Raw genomic sequence first — 16,184 nt, forward strand, 5'->3', positions numbered from 1 at the left:
CCCCCCCTAAAAACGTTTAAAAATCGTAAAAGCGTAAGGGTATGAACTCACCTCGAGTGAGTGATTTGTATGAAGGATCGATGAGAGATGCTAAGTGTCAAGTGAAATGTCGAACACAACTGGATCCTATTTAACATGTAATAACACATATATGATTCAATTTAGGGTATTTCACGACTTAGACATGATAGAAAACCACCCTAAGGACTTGGAAACACTTGGACTAAGTGCTAAAATCACATATGATTGAGTGAGGGAGGTGTACGGCCACCCTAAGGGTGTGTACGGCCATGGGTGTGCGGCCCATGAGTGTACGGCCGTACACTCATGAAAAAGTGTGCATGTTGAGGTGTTTCAAGGCCCTAAGAAGCATTAAGGAAGTGTTCTAGGTCCCATGCTTGGTTGTAATGCAAGTTTGAAGCCCGAAATGTTCATCAAAGTGGGTGTACGACCCTAAGGTGTGTGTGTGGCCGTACAAAGGGGTGTGCGGTCGTACACTCTTCATGTTTATGCCCAAGTTGTCGACTTTAAGGTGCATCAAGGCTAAGATCATGTCCAACTTGAAGTTAGGGGCCAAACTCTCACTTTGGAGAGCCTTTAAGGAGGTGTACGGCCGTACAAAGGGGTGTACGGTCGTACTCCTTCAAAGGGTGAAGAACATGATGGAATTTGATAAACTAAGGCTTGAATCAAGAAGTCCTTCAAGTATAGAAAGATAAAGGATGGAATACTCACGTGTTTGAAGCCTTGGAAGGGTTCACGGTTGATGAAGCTTGAGAGAAGGGAGTAGTGTGCAGCCAAGAGAAGAAAGGAAAGGAATCTACCCATATATATATATATGGGTGAGTGTGCGGCCATGAGGGGGTGTACGGCCGTACACCCATGTGTACGGCCGTACACTCCTCCTAAAGGAGTGTATGGCCCGATTTGCTACTTTTACGACTTGATAACTCATCCCTAACCTCAACCTTTGTTGTACTCAAGCTTAAAACACTTAAACGAACCCTTAAACAGTGCTAAAAGACAACAGAAACGAGTTTAATATTGACAGAATTGAATAGATGTACAAGATAGGAGTTCCGGGTTGTCACAGCATGTATCCATGCAACTCTCACATCACCTTCTACTAAAGTCAACTTCTTTTCTCTCTTATCTCTCACTCTATCTCTCGGCCTCTCTCTTACTCTCCAACCTCTCTCTCATTTCAAACTCAACCCTTCTTCTCTCAAGAAAATCATGGGTATAAGGAGTATCATCAAGAGAATCACTTCAAGCTTCACATTGTGGTAAGATCTTACAAACCCAAGTTGATATACTTCATCTTTAAAATCAATCACTCCTCTTACACCCATGTTTTCGTGAATCATGCTTCTTAGAACCACCTAAGTTTGAAAACCTCCTCAAGAAGCTTGCTAGGGCCGAGATCTCCTCATCTCATCACCAAAAACGGAAAACATCAAAGCAAAGTGAGTTCATACCCCCTATTTTCGATTTTTACTTTGTTTGGGGGAGAATACAAGTTGTTTTGTGTAGATCTATGTGTGTATGCATGATTTTGTGTGTTTTCTTTGGTTACATATGTGTTTATGTGTTGTAAACTTCATGAACTAAAATATCCACTAAAAAGATGATGATATTGGTATAACATAACACTCCTTTCAACATATATCACAAGAAAAAGGTTTAAAATACATCAAAAATACATGAATCTAAGAAAACTTCATAAAAAGGGCTAAAAATGACAAAAATGACATAATATGGGTTGTTTATGTAACTCCCGACTATTATGTGGTTCAAAAGGAAATTTTTGCTAAACAATGGTTAAACTCGACATTTGAAACCTTATAGGGACCAAAAATTTATAAATGGGCCTTATTTGGGCTTCTCACGGTTTTGGGCCCAAAAATGAAAATTTTTGGTCTTTTGTGGGTTAAATTGTCATTTTCAAGAAAGTTGTGTCAAGAATGTAAATTTTTGATAAAAAGGGGCCAAGTTGCGAAATTATGAACATTTGGGCCAAAAATATGAAATTTTCTATAAATGGGCCGAAAATGTATATTTTCACAAAAATCAAGTCAAAAATGATATTTTTGTCAAAAATGATATTTTTGTCAAAAATGAGTTAAAAATGTTATTTTTACAAAAACTAGCCTTAAAATACAAGTTTTGTCCAAAATGGGGCCAAAAATGTATTTATACTAAAATTGGGCCTTAATTGTAAATTTTTGGCTTAATGGGCCAAGAATATCAATTTTTACAAAAAGTGGGCTTTTTATGCTATTTTAGTAAATAATTGAACTAATAATAGCAAAACAATAACAAACGGGCTAATTTTATCATTTTCATGATATTGGGCCTTAGTGGCCAATTTACATGTTTGATAGGTCCTGAATACTATTTATATGTTTATTGGGCCTCATTGACCCATTAACATGCGCGCCGGACCTTGGATACTATTTGCATACTAATTTGGGCCTATAAATACCTTACATGTGAAATGGGCCTTAGTTGTCCTTTTACATATATTTTAGGCCCATGTTATATAATCTCGTTCCTTTTGGGCCAGAAAATGACTTACGTGTTTAGTGAACCTTAGTCGCCGTTTACATGGTTCATTGAGCCCGGAATGAGTTTTATATGCTTCTCTTCGCGTAAAATTCGATTAAGGACCTAGTGAGACATGTCGGTTGACACCTATTGTGTGTATGATCGTAGCCTGTAGTTATAACCAGAGTCTCTTGGAGGGAGAGCGGGGGTTTGTGTATAGATCTATACGAGGATGACACCCCACACCTGATGTAACATCCCAAAATTCAAGGCCACAAATTTCATTTTTAAATAAGTCATTACATAAAACCATCAGTATAAAAACATTCATAATAATAATATCTTGTGTCAAACCAAAGTGTCAGTAACCAAAACATTTTAGCATAAAATAATATCATAGTGTAATCCCAAAGATCTCATGTGCGGAAAACATAGTGTGATGCGCTGCGATCAAGCCGACTCCTTTCCTTTGAAAACGAGTACCTGAAACCAAAACTTTAAACCGTAAGCACGAAGCTTAGTGTGTTCCCCCATCATACCACATACCACATAATACCATCGGTATCTTTCAACCGGTATCCGCCATCGGTATCTTTCAACCGGTAACCGGAGACTATTTCACCCCCCTACCACTATCATATAATAACAGGATATAATCATACAGTCAGGCATATCTGGGGTACTGACCTACCCTTCGATCCTAACGACCGAGTCACGGAAGAACTATTCCCTGCTACTACCACTGACACACATAGCATATCACATAAACATATCTCATAAGCATATCTCATAAGCATATCACATAAGTATACCAAGATAATTATCACAAAGACAATTATCTACCAACTACCCCTGTTGGTGGGCCGGCATTGTGGCCTTAGGCCCACCGCTACTGGAAGGTAACTCACCTCACACTGTTGAAGTCCCGCAGACTCAACCCTAGCTGCTGGATCACAGATTCCCGATCTGTCAATATCAAAACATTACTCAATTAATAATTGGGTTCCTCTACATAACCTAAGTACATGCTTTAGGTAATTACTACATTACCCCTAGCTTGGCTTATTCAAGCCCAAGGCCCAATTCATAGGCCCAAAGTCGACTAGGACTTAAAGCCCAACATATGGCCCAATTTTCCAAATTGGGCCCAAGCCTATACATGACCTTATTCTAAGGCCCAACATCATATATAATCATTAAGGCCCAGACTATAGCCCATCTATGGCCCAATTTTCCAAATTGGGCCCCACTCCTCATACGGGCCTTACCTCAAAGCCCATTAATTATTCTAGTCTAATTGCTTGACTTTGGATGGCCCAATAATAATTCAATCATCAAGGCCCAATAGAAAGGCCCAACAATAAACCCAAGTGAAATTAGGGTTTCACATAAAATGATGATTAGGGTTAAGTTTCCTACTTAACCCATTAAGGACTTAATCCATTAAGTCCAATGTTGCTTAGATTAATTTTTTGCCATTGGTTATAATTTAATATTTCAAGTTATTAAATAATTCCCGCGTGTTCCGATTAATTCCCCAAAAATTAGGGTTTTATTGGCATTAGGGTTTTCCAAACCCTACTTAGGGTTTCCAACCCAACTACTAGCCCATTTATCAATTTGTTGGGCTTTTAGGTCAATTAGGGCTTTATCGGGCCTACTAGGCCCACTAGAAAGTCATTAAGTCCATTAGGGTTTTCCTTAGGCCCATTAAGATTCATTGGGCCCATTAGGGCTTATGAGGCCCATTAGGGTTTCAAGCACCTCCAAAACTAATCAAACTCACAAGACAAGCACACCGCCACCCGACACGGCGGCCGATGGCGGCGGGAGGCGGCAGCCACCACCCTACGGTGGTGGTTTGAGATTTCTATTATTCCATTTTTGTTACAATTTACAATGCCAATCCGATTACCACACGCACGCACACTAATCTAATTAAACACACACACACACACAGCTACCTAATGCTGGCCGGCGGTGGCGCATGGCGGCAGCCACCACCTCACGGTGGTGATGGTGGCTGTTCTCGTGGATTCTGGCCAAACCAACACCACCAACATGAAATAACACCCACACACTACACGGATTTGAAGCAGAACACACGCCCATACAACTCACAGCCACCACCTATGGTGGTTGGTGGTGACGAGGTAAGGCAGCGACGGCAGGCGGCACTCTAGCGGCAACAGCGACGACACCGACATCCCTTGCTCGGAAAACAAACCCAACACCCACCTGTGGTGGGCGACGATGGCAGCAGCAACTCATGAAGGCGACAACGGTGATGTAACCACCGGAAAGAAACGGAGAAAAGAGAAGGTGGTGCGAGACCCACAACCAAACTATGGCTGCCACACGCAGCCGGAGCCCCAACGGTGGCAGGTAGACGTCGGAAAACGGTGGCTTCATCTTCTCGTCGGAAGTTACCGCAGCGGCAGCAGCGAGGCGGCAAGGCATCGGCCTAGAAAAACGGCGTCTGGCTGTCTTGCTCCATCGGAAACATGAGTTAGATGAGTGGTGATAGCGGCCGGCGGCTAGGAGGTATAAGGTGGCGGCATCACCGGCGATGGCGGAGGAAAGATGGTGGCGCCGGAGGGAGTCATAAGGGTGGCATCGGTGGAGAGGATGTAAGGGGTGAAGTTGGCGGCTGTCATAGTTCTCTAGGGTTAGGGTTAGGCAACGGTTATATACTCCCGAGCCCCATAAGCATTATTTCCATAATGACCGAATTAGCCCCTCCTTCCACCTTTTCTTTCAAAACGAATCCATAACTTACCGTTTAAACCCTCATCATTAAAATTCATTACAAGTCAAGTACAATACTCACCAAACAGCCCTCCGTTCTTGAATTTCTTTGCAAAGCCGGTCCAGAAGTTACCCTTTAAACCCCCAATATCTCAATTATGACATATTCAGCCCTTCCACCTCTTTTCCTTTCAAAATAACTCCAAAATTACTTAAATAGCCCTTAGTCTTCAAAATCCTTTCAAGTTAAGTCCCAATAATTCACCAAGTAGTCCCTACCTTTATAATTATTACAAAACCAATACCGAACTTACATTTTTAACCCCCAACTTCTGAATTGTGCCAATTAACTCCTCGAAGCCAACACCCTGCATATATAATTATTTATTTTAGGGCTACCATTCATTCATTATTTTGTTTATTTATTTAATAAATAAACCGGGTGTTACACCTGAACTGTTCGCTATAGTTAGACTACATCAGTCTAGGGTGACCAAAATCCTTATTCTATTTTCCGTCGGCGTTCAGCAACGCCAAGACAGGCGAAATTGTCATTAATTAGCATGGTTATAAGGACTCACTTAGAGGAATTAACGTTATGAAATTTGCGGGAGACCATTCTCTTTTCTCTTGGATTACTCGGGAACATACTCACACTGGTACTCAACCCCGGGGGTTGGTACGGCAGCATTCTCTTTTACAGGCAACATAGGGTTGTCTGGGGGCATTCTCTTTACATTCTCTTTACTTACTCTTGGGATACTATTAAACAAAAACACACATGCATTAATACAAGATCGGACACAAACATACTAAACTATTTTAAGAAAAATACAAGATTTTCTTGTGATTACAAAGTTGTACAAATCATTTTCTCAAAACATGCTTATGAACTCACCAACATTTTTATGTTGACCTTTTAAATTAACTTGTAATCTCAGGAAACCGCTGAAGCGGGTTGGATTGAACAGTTAAATGGATATTTTGTTCATCATACTCTAATTATGTTGGCATGTAATATTTAAAGACAATACTCGATGTAAACAATGTACGTTGTTATATTACATGTGTGACGATGATGATGTTATGTTTCAATTATTTACTATGTGATGATACTACAAGGATGAAGTCACGCACAAAGCCCCCGGACGTTTCCGCTGTCTAGTTCGGGGGTGTGACACAACCCATTATAAACGATCATTTTAACGAAAATAACCAATAATTTTTTTGGTAAAATGATTACTTGTTCCGAAACATAGCATTCCGGAGTTGTGGTCTCCGTTCCAGAGTACCTATTCCGAAGTTCCTACTCCGGATTATAACCTCAGTCTTTTTTTTAGTCTCATATATATATATATATATATATATATATATATATATATATATATATATATATATATATATATATATATATATAGAGAGAGAGAGAGAGAGAGAGCTAGGTTCAAATGTGGATTGAAATCTATTGTGCGGACGTGTGGACAGTGCTATTCTATGAGAATGACAAGGAAAATATGTTGTTTGATATTGTGAACACGTTCAATCTTACCTAACTATTGTCATTATCACGAATTCTCACCAATTAAATCGTCTATATGGTTATTATAGACTTTTTTTTATTATTCACATTCTGTCAGAATGTTGTCAGATTGTTTATTGAGTCGTATTCTGTAAGAATGAAAATGAGTGAAAAATGATGCATGAGAACAAAAATGAATAAAAAAATCAGTGAGAATGAATGGAAATGACAATAATTGTGTGAGGTTGAACGTATTCACATTACTAAACAACTTATCCGTTTAGTAATTCTAATAGAATAGCACTGTCCACACGTCCGCACAATAGTTGTCCATCCACATTATAACCTAGCCCTATATATATATATATATATATATATATATATATATATATATATATATATATATATATATATATATATATGTGTGTGTGTGTGTGTGTGTGTGTGTGTGCGCGCGCGCGCTTAGAACCTTACATTCAATCAAGTAATTCATAACTATCTCTTATAAAACTGCTTCAAAATGAGGTTCTCAGAGAGTCAGCACGAAGAAAGCTTTAACAACCTGCATGTTTACCTTCACAACCTTAGGCGAACTAACATGTATGCTTACACTCACATCAAAATTGATTAGATGGATCGTTTCGAAGCTTGTTTTGTGGCTATTGGATGGGTGGTATATTTGTTTTTTTTTCACTTTTCTATTGTTTCTTTAAAATACATAATGTTTCTACATCTAAATTAATTCATTTTTGTTTCCAAAAAAATATAGGTCCATGCATTCATAGGCAGCTTCTTTCCTGTCATCTTGATAGGTAGTGTCCCTCTTAGAGGGGAATACCTAAAAACAATGTTTTTAGCGGTTGTTATAGACGGAAACAACAAGACCCTCCCTATAGCATTTGGTCTGGTCATGGAAAATAATCTCTACTGTTGTACCTGATTCCTTATGAGGTTAAGAGAAGCTCTGAGACAGGGTAGGGAAGTATCGTTTGTAACAAATATGGACGATGTTGTTAGTTCTTGCATAGAGTGTGTATTCCTTAATTCTTATCATGGGTATACTTCTAAAAGTGTGTTGAAGTATATGCGCACAAGAGGCGTCTCTAGCAGAACATTACAACCTTTGTTCTGGATGACATCCAGCTCATATACTATGTCTGATTTTGAAGAAAACTTTCGTCGGCTGACCCCTGATGCTCGTGAAATGCTTGCCAACATCGGTCATGTGAAATAAAAAAGAGCTTATTTCCCTAACATCCGTTGGAATGTAGTCAACATTGATGTTCTCAATTTTTTTTGTGTTATCGGTAAATCAACGCAATGTACCGATACAATTCGTGTCAATGAACGCAGATTAATGCCAAGTGAAATATTAAATTTATTTAAATACTTGTACAAGAACCTTATTTGATCATATTTACTTTTCAACGAGTTTGACTACCGTACTCACCCCGTATGCTGAAATGGTGTTTCATAAAAAGATGCAAAAGTCTGTTCGGTGGCAAGAAACAAAGATCCCACAAGAGATCCCGTCTCCGCTCCCGTCCTACATTTATCGAGTTTTTGATTTTAAAAAAAAACTTGTGTTATTGAAATGAACCGTGATACATGTTCATGTGGGAAATAACGCAATTTAAGTATAGCTTGCGGACATGCTATTGCGGCATCACGTCATTAAAACATCCATGAATTACCTAATATGGTTCAGATATATTACAGGGTTGATGTGTTTTAGACTGTCTACCAGACACAAACCATGCACCCTCTTCCCCCTCCATCAAAATGGGAAATATCAGACCCTTTGATTGCAGTTTTATTGCCAATGTAAGTGCAATTAATTATGTTTGTAATTGATTTGCAGTGTGTAATGAAAAATATTATTATTGTCTTAATATTTGTTACATGTTAGAAAGATAGAAAAAAACATAATTTACAAGTACCATAGTAATACTAACAAACAAGCAAACATAACATATTAAAAAGATTAATAAGCGTTACAGAAGGGAAACTTAGTTGATGAACATAAAGATTACAACTTGTACACAATGATTCCAAAAAAGAAAATCCAACTACAAATTAACGCTATCTTCAAGTGCATATTTTGGGTTTCAAGTTTCTTCTTCGATCGAAATAAGTTACTGATTATCACCGAATTATTGTCTTTTGCTTTGTCAACCCAATAGACAAACTCATATTGTGGTCCCTGAAATTTTAAGATCAAACACATGACGCATATTGTGTAAATTAATATTAATTCAAAGAAAAATAATAAAAGGATAACCCACATACCTCTTTAGGAAAAGCGTAAAAAAGTCGTCCATGGTTATTTCTAGTCCTTGATGTCTTTATAATACCCTCATAGCCACAATCGCAGTATGTCATTTCTTTGGATTATGATAAATGAATTTTTAGTATTAATGTTAACAAGGTAAGAGTTTTGATGCTTGAATTCCTTTATATAATGGAATTTACTAGGTTATGGTTCCTGACACTATTCCGGAAACACATTTCGGAGCCACATTCCGGAATTGATATTTCAGACCCTAATTTCGGAACAATAATTGTTCTAGATTCCTGACATCTGATTAGTCATTCCGAACAGTAAAACTCATAGATTCCTAACATATGTATAGTTATTCCGAATAGTAAATGTCATAGATTCCTTACAGTATTTCGGACCAGCTATTTCGGACCATTGTTCCGGAACCACGTTTTGGACCAATTATTTCGGAGCCAGGTTCCGGACTAGCTATTTCGAACAATTGTTCCGGACATTGCTTTTGTACGTAATTGTCATAGATTCCTGACATATGTGTAGTCATTTCCCAACAGTAAAATTCATAGATTCCTGACAGTATGTGTAGTCATTCCGAACAATAAATGTCATAGATTCCTGACAGTATTTTGGACCCTTATTCCGGAACCCTATTTCGAATCTGGAGCCACTTTCCGAAATGGCTATTTCAGACACTTGCTTTCGACCTTAAAATGCACCTAGCATGTATCCTCAATGTTGAAATAAAATTGGAATGAATTCATCTCATGATGGTGTTTGGAATTGTGAATAAGAAGATTGTTATGTTTGTTCAGATAATAACTCGTTTCCGGAAGTCCCGGATTTCCCACTCTCGGATAATATGTTTGATGACATTTTCCAAGCTATGAAGGCTGGTGAAGAAGCAAACGAAAGGGACTTTGAAAGAAGTCACACACTAAATCAACGTGTGGACAATCTAGCGGAACAAGTAAATGAAAAAGAAAAATGGGTTGCTGAAAGCAATGAAAAAAGTGAAACAAGCTAAGTAGTGGATTGAAAATGCAAATAAGAAGATCAATAAGATGCGTGCAGAACGGGACCGTCTAATTGATGTTGTTAGAATTAGAGGAGATTTTATTGACCTGGAACAAAATATGTATCCCTTACAATTTCCTAATTTGTGGAAACCAATCAAAGTATGTATTATGTTTTATAACGCTCTTTGCAATAATGTTAATGAAAAATGATAATTGTCATTTTAGATAATCATATCGTTCATTTTACAAAATTTAGTTTGAAATGACATTACAATATCCATATTTAAAATTAGATTACATTTGTGGTCGATAATTGAGAACTTGCATCCGATACAAACTAGGCGTGTCTACATGGTTTTCAAACAATTCCATGTAGGTTTCAATTAGTTTGAAACCATTATCAGTCAATTCGACTCGATCTTCTATTGTTGGAGTTGTCCTATGTGTTTCTTTGATGACGTCCATTGTGTTGACAAATTGTCATATATCTTCAAACATGGTAATGAGGAGCATTTGCATGTTATACAATGCTACTTTTCTCCTGTCCTCAGCCGGTGAAGGCGGTAATGGGATTTCCAGTATTACCATTCGTTGTTTAGCACGTTGATAATCACGAATCATTTCTAATGCAGTCGTATCAACAAGACATTGTTGCATGTCTTCAAGACGTGGTATAACATACTTTATAAGCAACTCATCCTCATCGTTCGAGTCACTGGATATTGGAGACTGAAAATAGAATATACCTAAATTATATTAATATACTATTTAAAAATCAATGTCCATAAAAGTATTTAATAATAAAAAAACACTTCCTGAAACATATTCATAACAACAAAAAAAAAGATAACTGCAACTAGTCTACCATAACAGGTTTGTCAGCACTTACTCTGGTGCCATCTTTCGGAGTAGTATATGTTTTCAATTTAAGTTTTAACACCCTTTCTGATTTCTTCTAGGTGACTTTGCTGGGGTTTTTTTATCTTATTTTGAAACTCAGCATCGTCGTTTTTCATCTGCAAAAATAAAATTTCAATAATATTTTAATACATTATTGTAAAAATAAATTATAATTATAAAATTATTGTTTTTCGAGTTTACCTTTATCGGACGCAATTCTGAAAGGTCCTATAAATGGAATACAACTTCGTCGTCCGTAAAACCCACTTTTTTAACAACATACACGCTAACTCATATTTGCACTAACATGGGTTATTAAACAATACTTAGAAAAAAAAATTATATATTGTACTTATTTTGGATCATCATTCGGAACAGATCATCAGGTTCCGGGCCACGTTTATCGTGTTCCGGACCTACGTTACCATTTCGGAACCCCTACAATACCTTATTCCGGACTAAACAATCAATCATAAACACAATACAAAGTACTTACATAACATTTATACACGTACAACAAGAAAAAAATATAAAAAGGATAATATGGATATTTCGGACTTGTTCCAGACTTGTTCTTCGTGTTCCGGACCATTCCGGAATACGTAAATCGTTTCAGAAAATCAAATGCAAAGTAACTTAAAAGTGTAGAACTTACATAGTTTGACGAATCCATGCTCAAAATTTTGGTCCGAAATATGGGTAGATCATGCTTCGGATCTGCTAATTTCGAAACGCGTATTCCGGATTTTTTGTATGTAGGACCCATATATATACCATTGGGCTACAATATTGGGCTTGGGCCGGTTTTCGGGTCCAGAATGACCCATTCCGGACCAAAATGTTAGTTTTAAAAAAAATGGGTTATATTTAAAATAAAAAAAAAGTGGTTAAATTACTTAATTTCCCAAAACAAAACTTAGAAAACAACCCAACTAACCTACATTTATAGCATCACTAATTTACTTGAATTAATAACAATTTATTGAATATTTCAGAATAAATTAAAAACTACTAATTAATAGTTTGGGAAATATTATGTTTATCATATAGAATAGGAACTATAGTGCGAAAGGAACTACAGTAGAAACTTCTCCCATTTGAGTCTCCGATGAAGAAACTGAAGTTTTGGGTTTCTTTGAATTAAACAACCAACCTTGGAAACAGAAAAACTCTGATAAGAGGTTCTTGGTGAGATGTGAAACAACGAGCACATCTAATAGTTGAATATCTTTGGAAAGATTAGCTTTGCCAGAGGTGAATGATGTTCCATATGCAAGCTTCTATGAACCTGGTCATGTTTTACCTTCCAAAGTTGTCTCGGTATCTCCATCTATGGAAACATCTCCACCCCTGGCAGCATCTCCCACATCTGTAGCGTTACTACACACTTGTCCTACCTGTACAACACAGGTTACCAGCTCCCACACCCATGCTTCCACCTCAGCTACATCTGATGACGTTACCCCTATCCCAAACATGGAACCTAATGAGACGTCACCAGCAACTCCATCTTCATCACCGACATCACCCGCTGTGTCTACTCCAGTTCAGCAACGGACATCAACTCCACAGCCTACTCGGCTCCATCCCATGGTCACTCGTTCATGTACAGGCATTTTCAAACCCAAATATATAGTTGATCTTGCTCACCTTCCTCCCTCAGCATTACACCATGCTCTCTTGACTACTAACACACACAAAGGGTTTAAATCTGCCTCCAAACACCCTCATGGGCTCATGGAAACGGAGGAGGAAATTCTTGCACTCAAATCCAACAACACTTGGGATTTGGTACCCCGTCCAAAAAATGCAAACATAGTTGGTTCCAAATGGATCTTTCGTACCAAACTTCGTGCTGATGGCTCCGTTGAACTACTTAAATCTCGTCTTGTTGCTCAAGGGTTCACACAAATTTGGAGCTTGGATTTTTCTTATACTTTCAGCCTTGTCGTCAAAGCCTCAATTGTCCGCATTGTTTTATCTCTTGCAGTTTTACACAAATGGCCTCTCCACCAACTAGACGTCAAAAATACCTTCTTAAATAGTCATCTCTCTAACATGGTTTTTATGGAGAAACCACCAGGGTACCTTGATGAACGATTTCCAAACCATGTTTGTCGTTTAAAGAAAGCATTATATGGCCTTAAATAGGAACCACAAGCATGGTTTCAAAGACTTAGCACTTTTCTTCTTAGTCTTGGGTTTGTCTGTAGTCGTGCCGCTACGTCACTTTTTGTGTTTCAATGACATCGGGATATTCTATACATCCTGGTTTATGTCGATGATATTATTCTTACTGGCAACAACTCTGCTCTCATCAAGACTTTCATCACTCGTCTCAATAATGAATCTGCAACAAAGGATCTTGGCAATCTAAGTTATTTTCTGGGTCTTGAAGTTACTTATCCCGACAATGGTTTGTTTCTCACACAAACCAAGTATGCCCATGACATGCTCACAAGAGCTGGTCTACTCGAATCTAAACTTGTCTCTACCCCCATTGTCTACTTCTGAGTTGCTTATTTCCCATGGATCTTCGTTTTCTGACCCCACCCTATATAGATCACTTGTTGGAGCCCTACAGTATCTCACAATCACTCGCCCTGACCTCTCATATGCAGTAAATCAAGTCAGTCGGTTTCTTCATGCTCCAACCAATGATCACTGTTAGACAGTCAAACGCATCATTCGCCATGTCAAAGGCACCATCTCTTATGGTTTATATTTTTCAAGACTTACATCTACCTCCTTAGTTGGTTACTCGGATGCAGATTGGGCAAGGTGTATTGAAACACTGTGATCCACATATGGCTACTCAATATTTCTTGGTGGAAACCTTGTTTCATGGAGTGCCAAAAAGTAACCTACCGTCTCCCGTTCCAGTTGTGAATCTGAATATCGTGTCATGTCTAACGCTGCTGCAGAAATAGTTTGGGTTAGTCATCTCCTGCGAGAACTTCATGCTCTTCCACCTAGTGATAACCGAAGTGCACTATTTCTCAACCAAAATCCCATTGCACACAAGAGAGCTAAACACATCGACATCGACTACCATTTTGTACGCGAGCTCGTTGCCTCTGGAAAGCTTCGTACCCAGTTTGTTCCCACTCATCTTCAGTTAGCTGATATTTTTACCAAAAGTCACCCTCGTCCTTTATTCGAGAGATTTCTAACCCAACTTCGTTTTGGTCCTCCACCGCTCAACTTGACGGGGGTATTAGAGATAAAACGTGATTATCTCTAGATTTATTTAAATTATAAGTTAGCTTGTATCTTATAATTGTTGTACTATATAATCTCAATCAATACAGTAGGAACATTAAGCTTGAATTACAATCCTTATACTATTACATCATCTTTTTTTACATTCGACCTTAATGACACTTCCAGATCCATATTATTAACCACATATCGAAATGAACCCATTGAGAAACACCTCCTTTCATCCAAATTACACCTGCTACTGCTACCCTCCACTCCACTGGATCTTTGTTCCCCATTAAAGCTCTCGAGCTTTCCAAGCCTCACGGAAAGTACCCGTTGTATGTTATTATTCGTAGTAGGGATAGGGACACTAATGACATTTTCTTCCCTTGGACGTACATTGTGATTATTATTACATAATCGGTGTTGTTCTACTTGTATCCCCAAATTGACCCTGCAAAGAGGGCACGTGGAATTTGATAGAAGCCACGTGTCGATGCAATGAGTGTGAAAAGCATGGCTGCAAATTGGAATCAACCGAAGTTTGTCATCAGGTGAGAACTCGCATAAACACACAGCACAATCAAATGGATATTGTTGGGACCCGATTATTATAATCTCCTTGTAGTTGAAGACAGGGAGATTATCGATGAAAGACTGGTCCAAGCCGGAATCTTGTAGCCGGAAAAGTTGTTGAAGCTGTCTTCCGAGAGACTGTTGGGTATATCTGTTGGACTGAGTGATGAGTACTGATGGATTATTATACGAAGGTTTCTTTTTGAAGAATCTAAGAAGAATATGAAGAATTCCAGATATGAAGAAGATGGCAGCTACGGATACTATCAACCAAAGAAGAGCCGGACTGACTGTGATCTCCGATGGTGCAGGTAACTGATCGGCCCAGATGCCATTTTCTTGGGTAAGAAGCGATCTAGCCATAGTGAGGAGATAGAATTAAAGTTGTGGATTTTAAAGTAAAAGAAGGCAACAAGAACCATATAATTAAAATGAGAAAAAGAATTAAAGTATGATGGAGACCTTAGAGATAAAGAGTTTGAAAGGTCGTGGTTTTGGTTTTGGTTCCCAATAATGGCAGCAGAGAAGAACCCTAGAAGAGGAAAGTTGGTTAATTGGTAGACAAGGCTTTAAGACTTTGGGGTGGGGTGGCTCTCTTTACAGCTTTCCCTTTTTTGGCATGCCTTATGCCCTTATCTATTCTCTAATTGCCCACTCAATTGCTTGCTGCTGATTCTTACTAATCATGTCGACTCAAGCATATATATACCTTTTCTTTTCTTTCTAAATTTCACCGAAAGGCCACTGAAACTAAGCAGTGCATTTGTTGCATTTGCATCTTCATCCTAGCTCATATATTATTCTCAGTGGCGGCCCTGGGGTGGTGCCAGCGGTTCGGTCGCACCAGGCCTCCGATTTTAGGGGGCCTCCGATTTTTAGGATAATTTATAATTATAGTATTGGTATTTTTGTAAAATCTATTTTTATGTTTTATCAATAAATAAAATTAGCCCGGTAACTTTTGGTTCCAATTTTAGATGCGTTTTAACATTTGGCCTCCGATGCGTTTTAATTACCGAAACAAAGTCTCACTTTAAAATCATTGTCAATCACAAGGTGGGAAAGTAGGATCCTGAAATAGTAAAAGCTCTGCATAAACTTGTTGAAGAAGAGACAGACATAAAGATCATAAGTGAAGCTACTTGTCTAGCAGAGTATGAACTTGGCAGATTTGACTTTATAACAGGTATAGTTATAAGGTATCATATATTGGCTAAAGTAAATAACGTGAGCAAACAACTTCAGTTTGAGACTATGCGTATTGATGAGGCAATGAGTAGTGTGGGAGCACTTATTGAGTTTTTTAAAGACTATCGAGAGAATGGGTTTGGGAAGGCTTTGGATTGTGCGAGAGCTATAGCTTCTGATTTGGAAATTTAACCGGTGTTTGTTGAGA

At 38.2% G+C, this 16,184-nt stretch overlaps 1 pseudogene across 1 annotated transcript; it reads right to left on the bottom strand.

Moving 5' to 3' along the window:
* Positions 1–14,314: 14,314 nt before the first annotated feature.
* Positions 14,315–15,475, bottom strand: LOC145111290 (RING-H2 finger protein ATL46 pseudogene; annotated as a pseudogene). Its single transcript, XR_013710235.1, has 3 exons — positions 15,444–15,475; positions 15,251–15,355; positions 14,315–15,143 (listed from the first exon to the last, which is right to left on the bottom strand). The product of XR_013710235.1 is annotated as an RING-H2 finger protein ATL46 pseudogene (transcript).
* Between the last annotated feature and the right edge of the window lie 709 nt (positions 15,476–16,184).

This window comes from Lactuca virosa, chromosome 5 (assembly GCF_052849685.1).
Source record: "Lactuca virosa cultivar CGN04683 chromosome 5, Lactuca_virosa_CGN04683_v6, whole genome shotgun sequence".
NCBI lineage: Eukaryota > Viridiplantae > Streptophyta > Magnoliopsida > Asterales > Asteraceae > Lactuca > Lactuca virosa.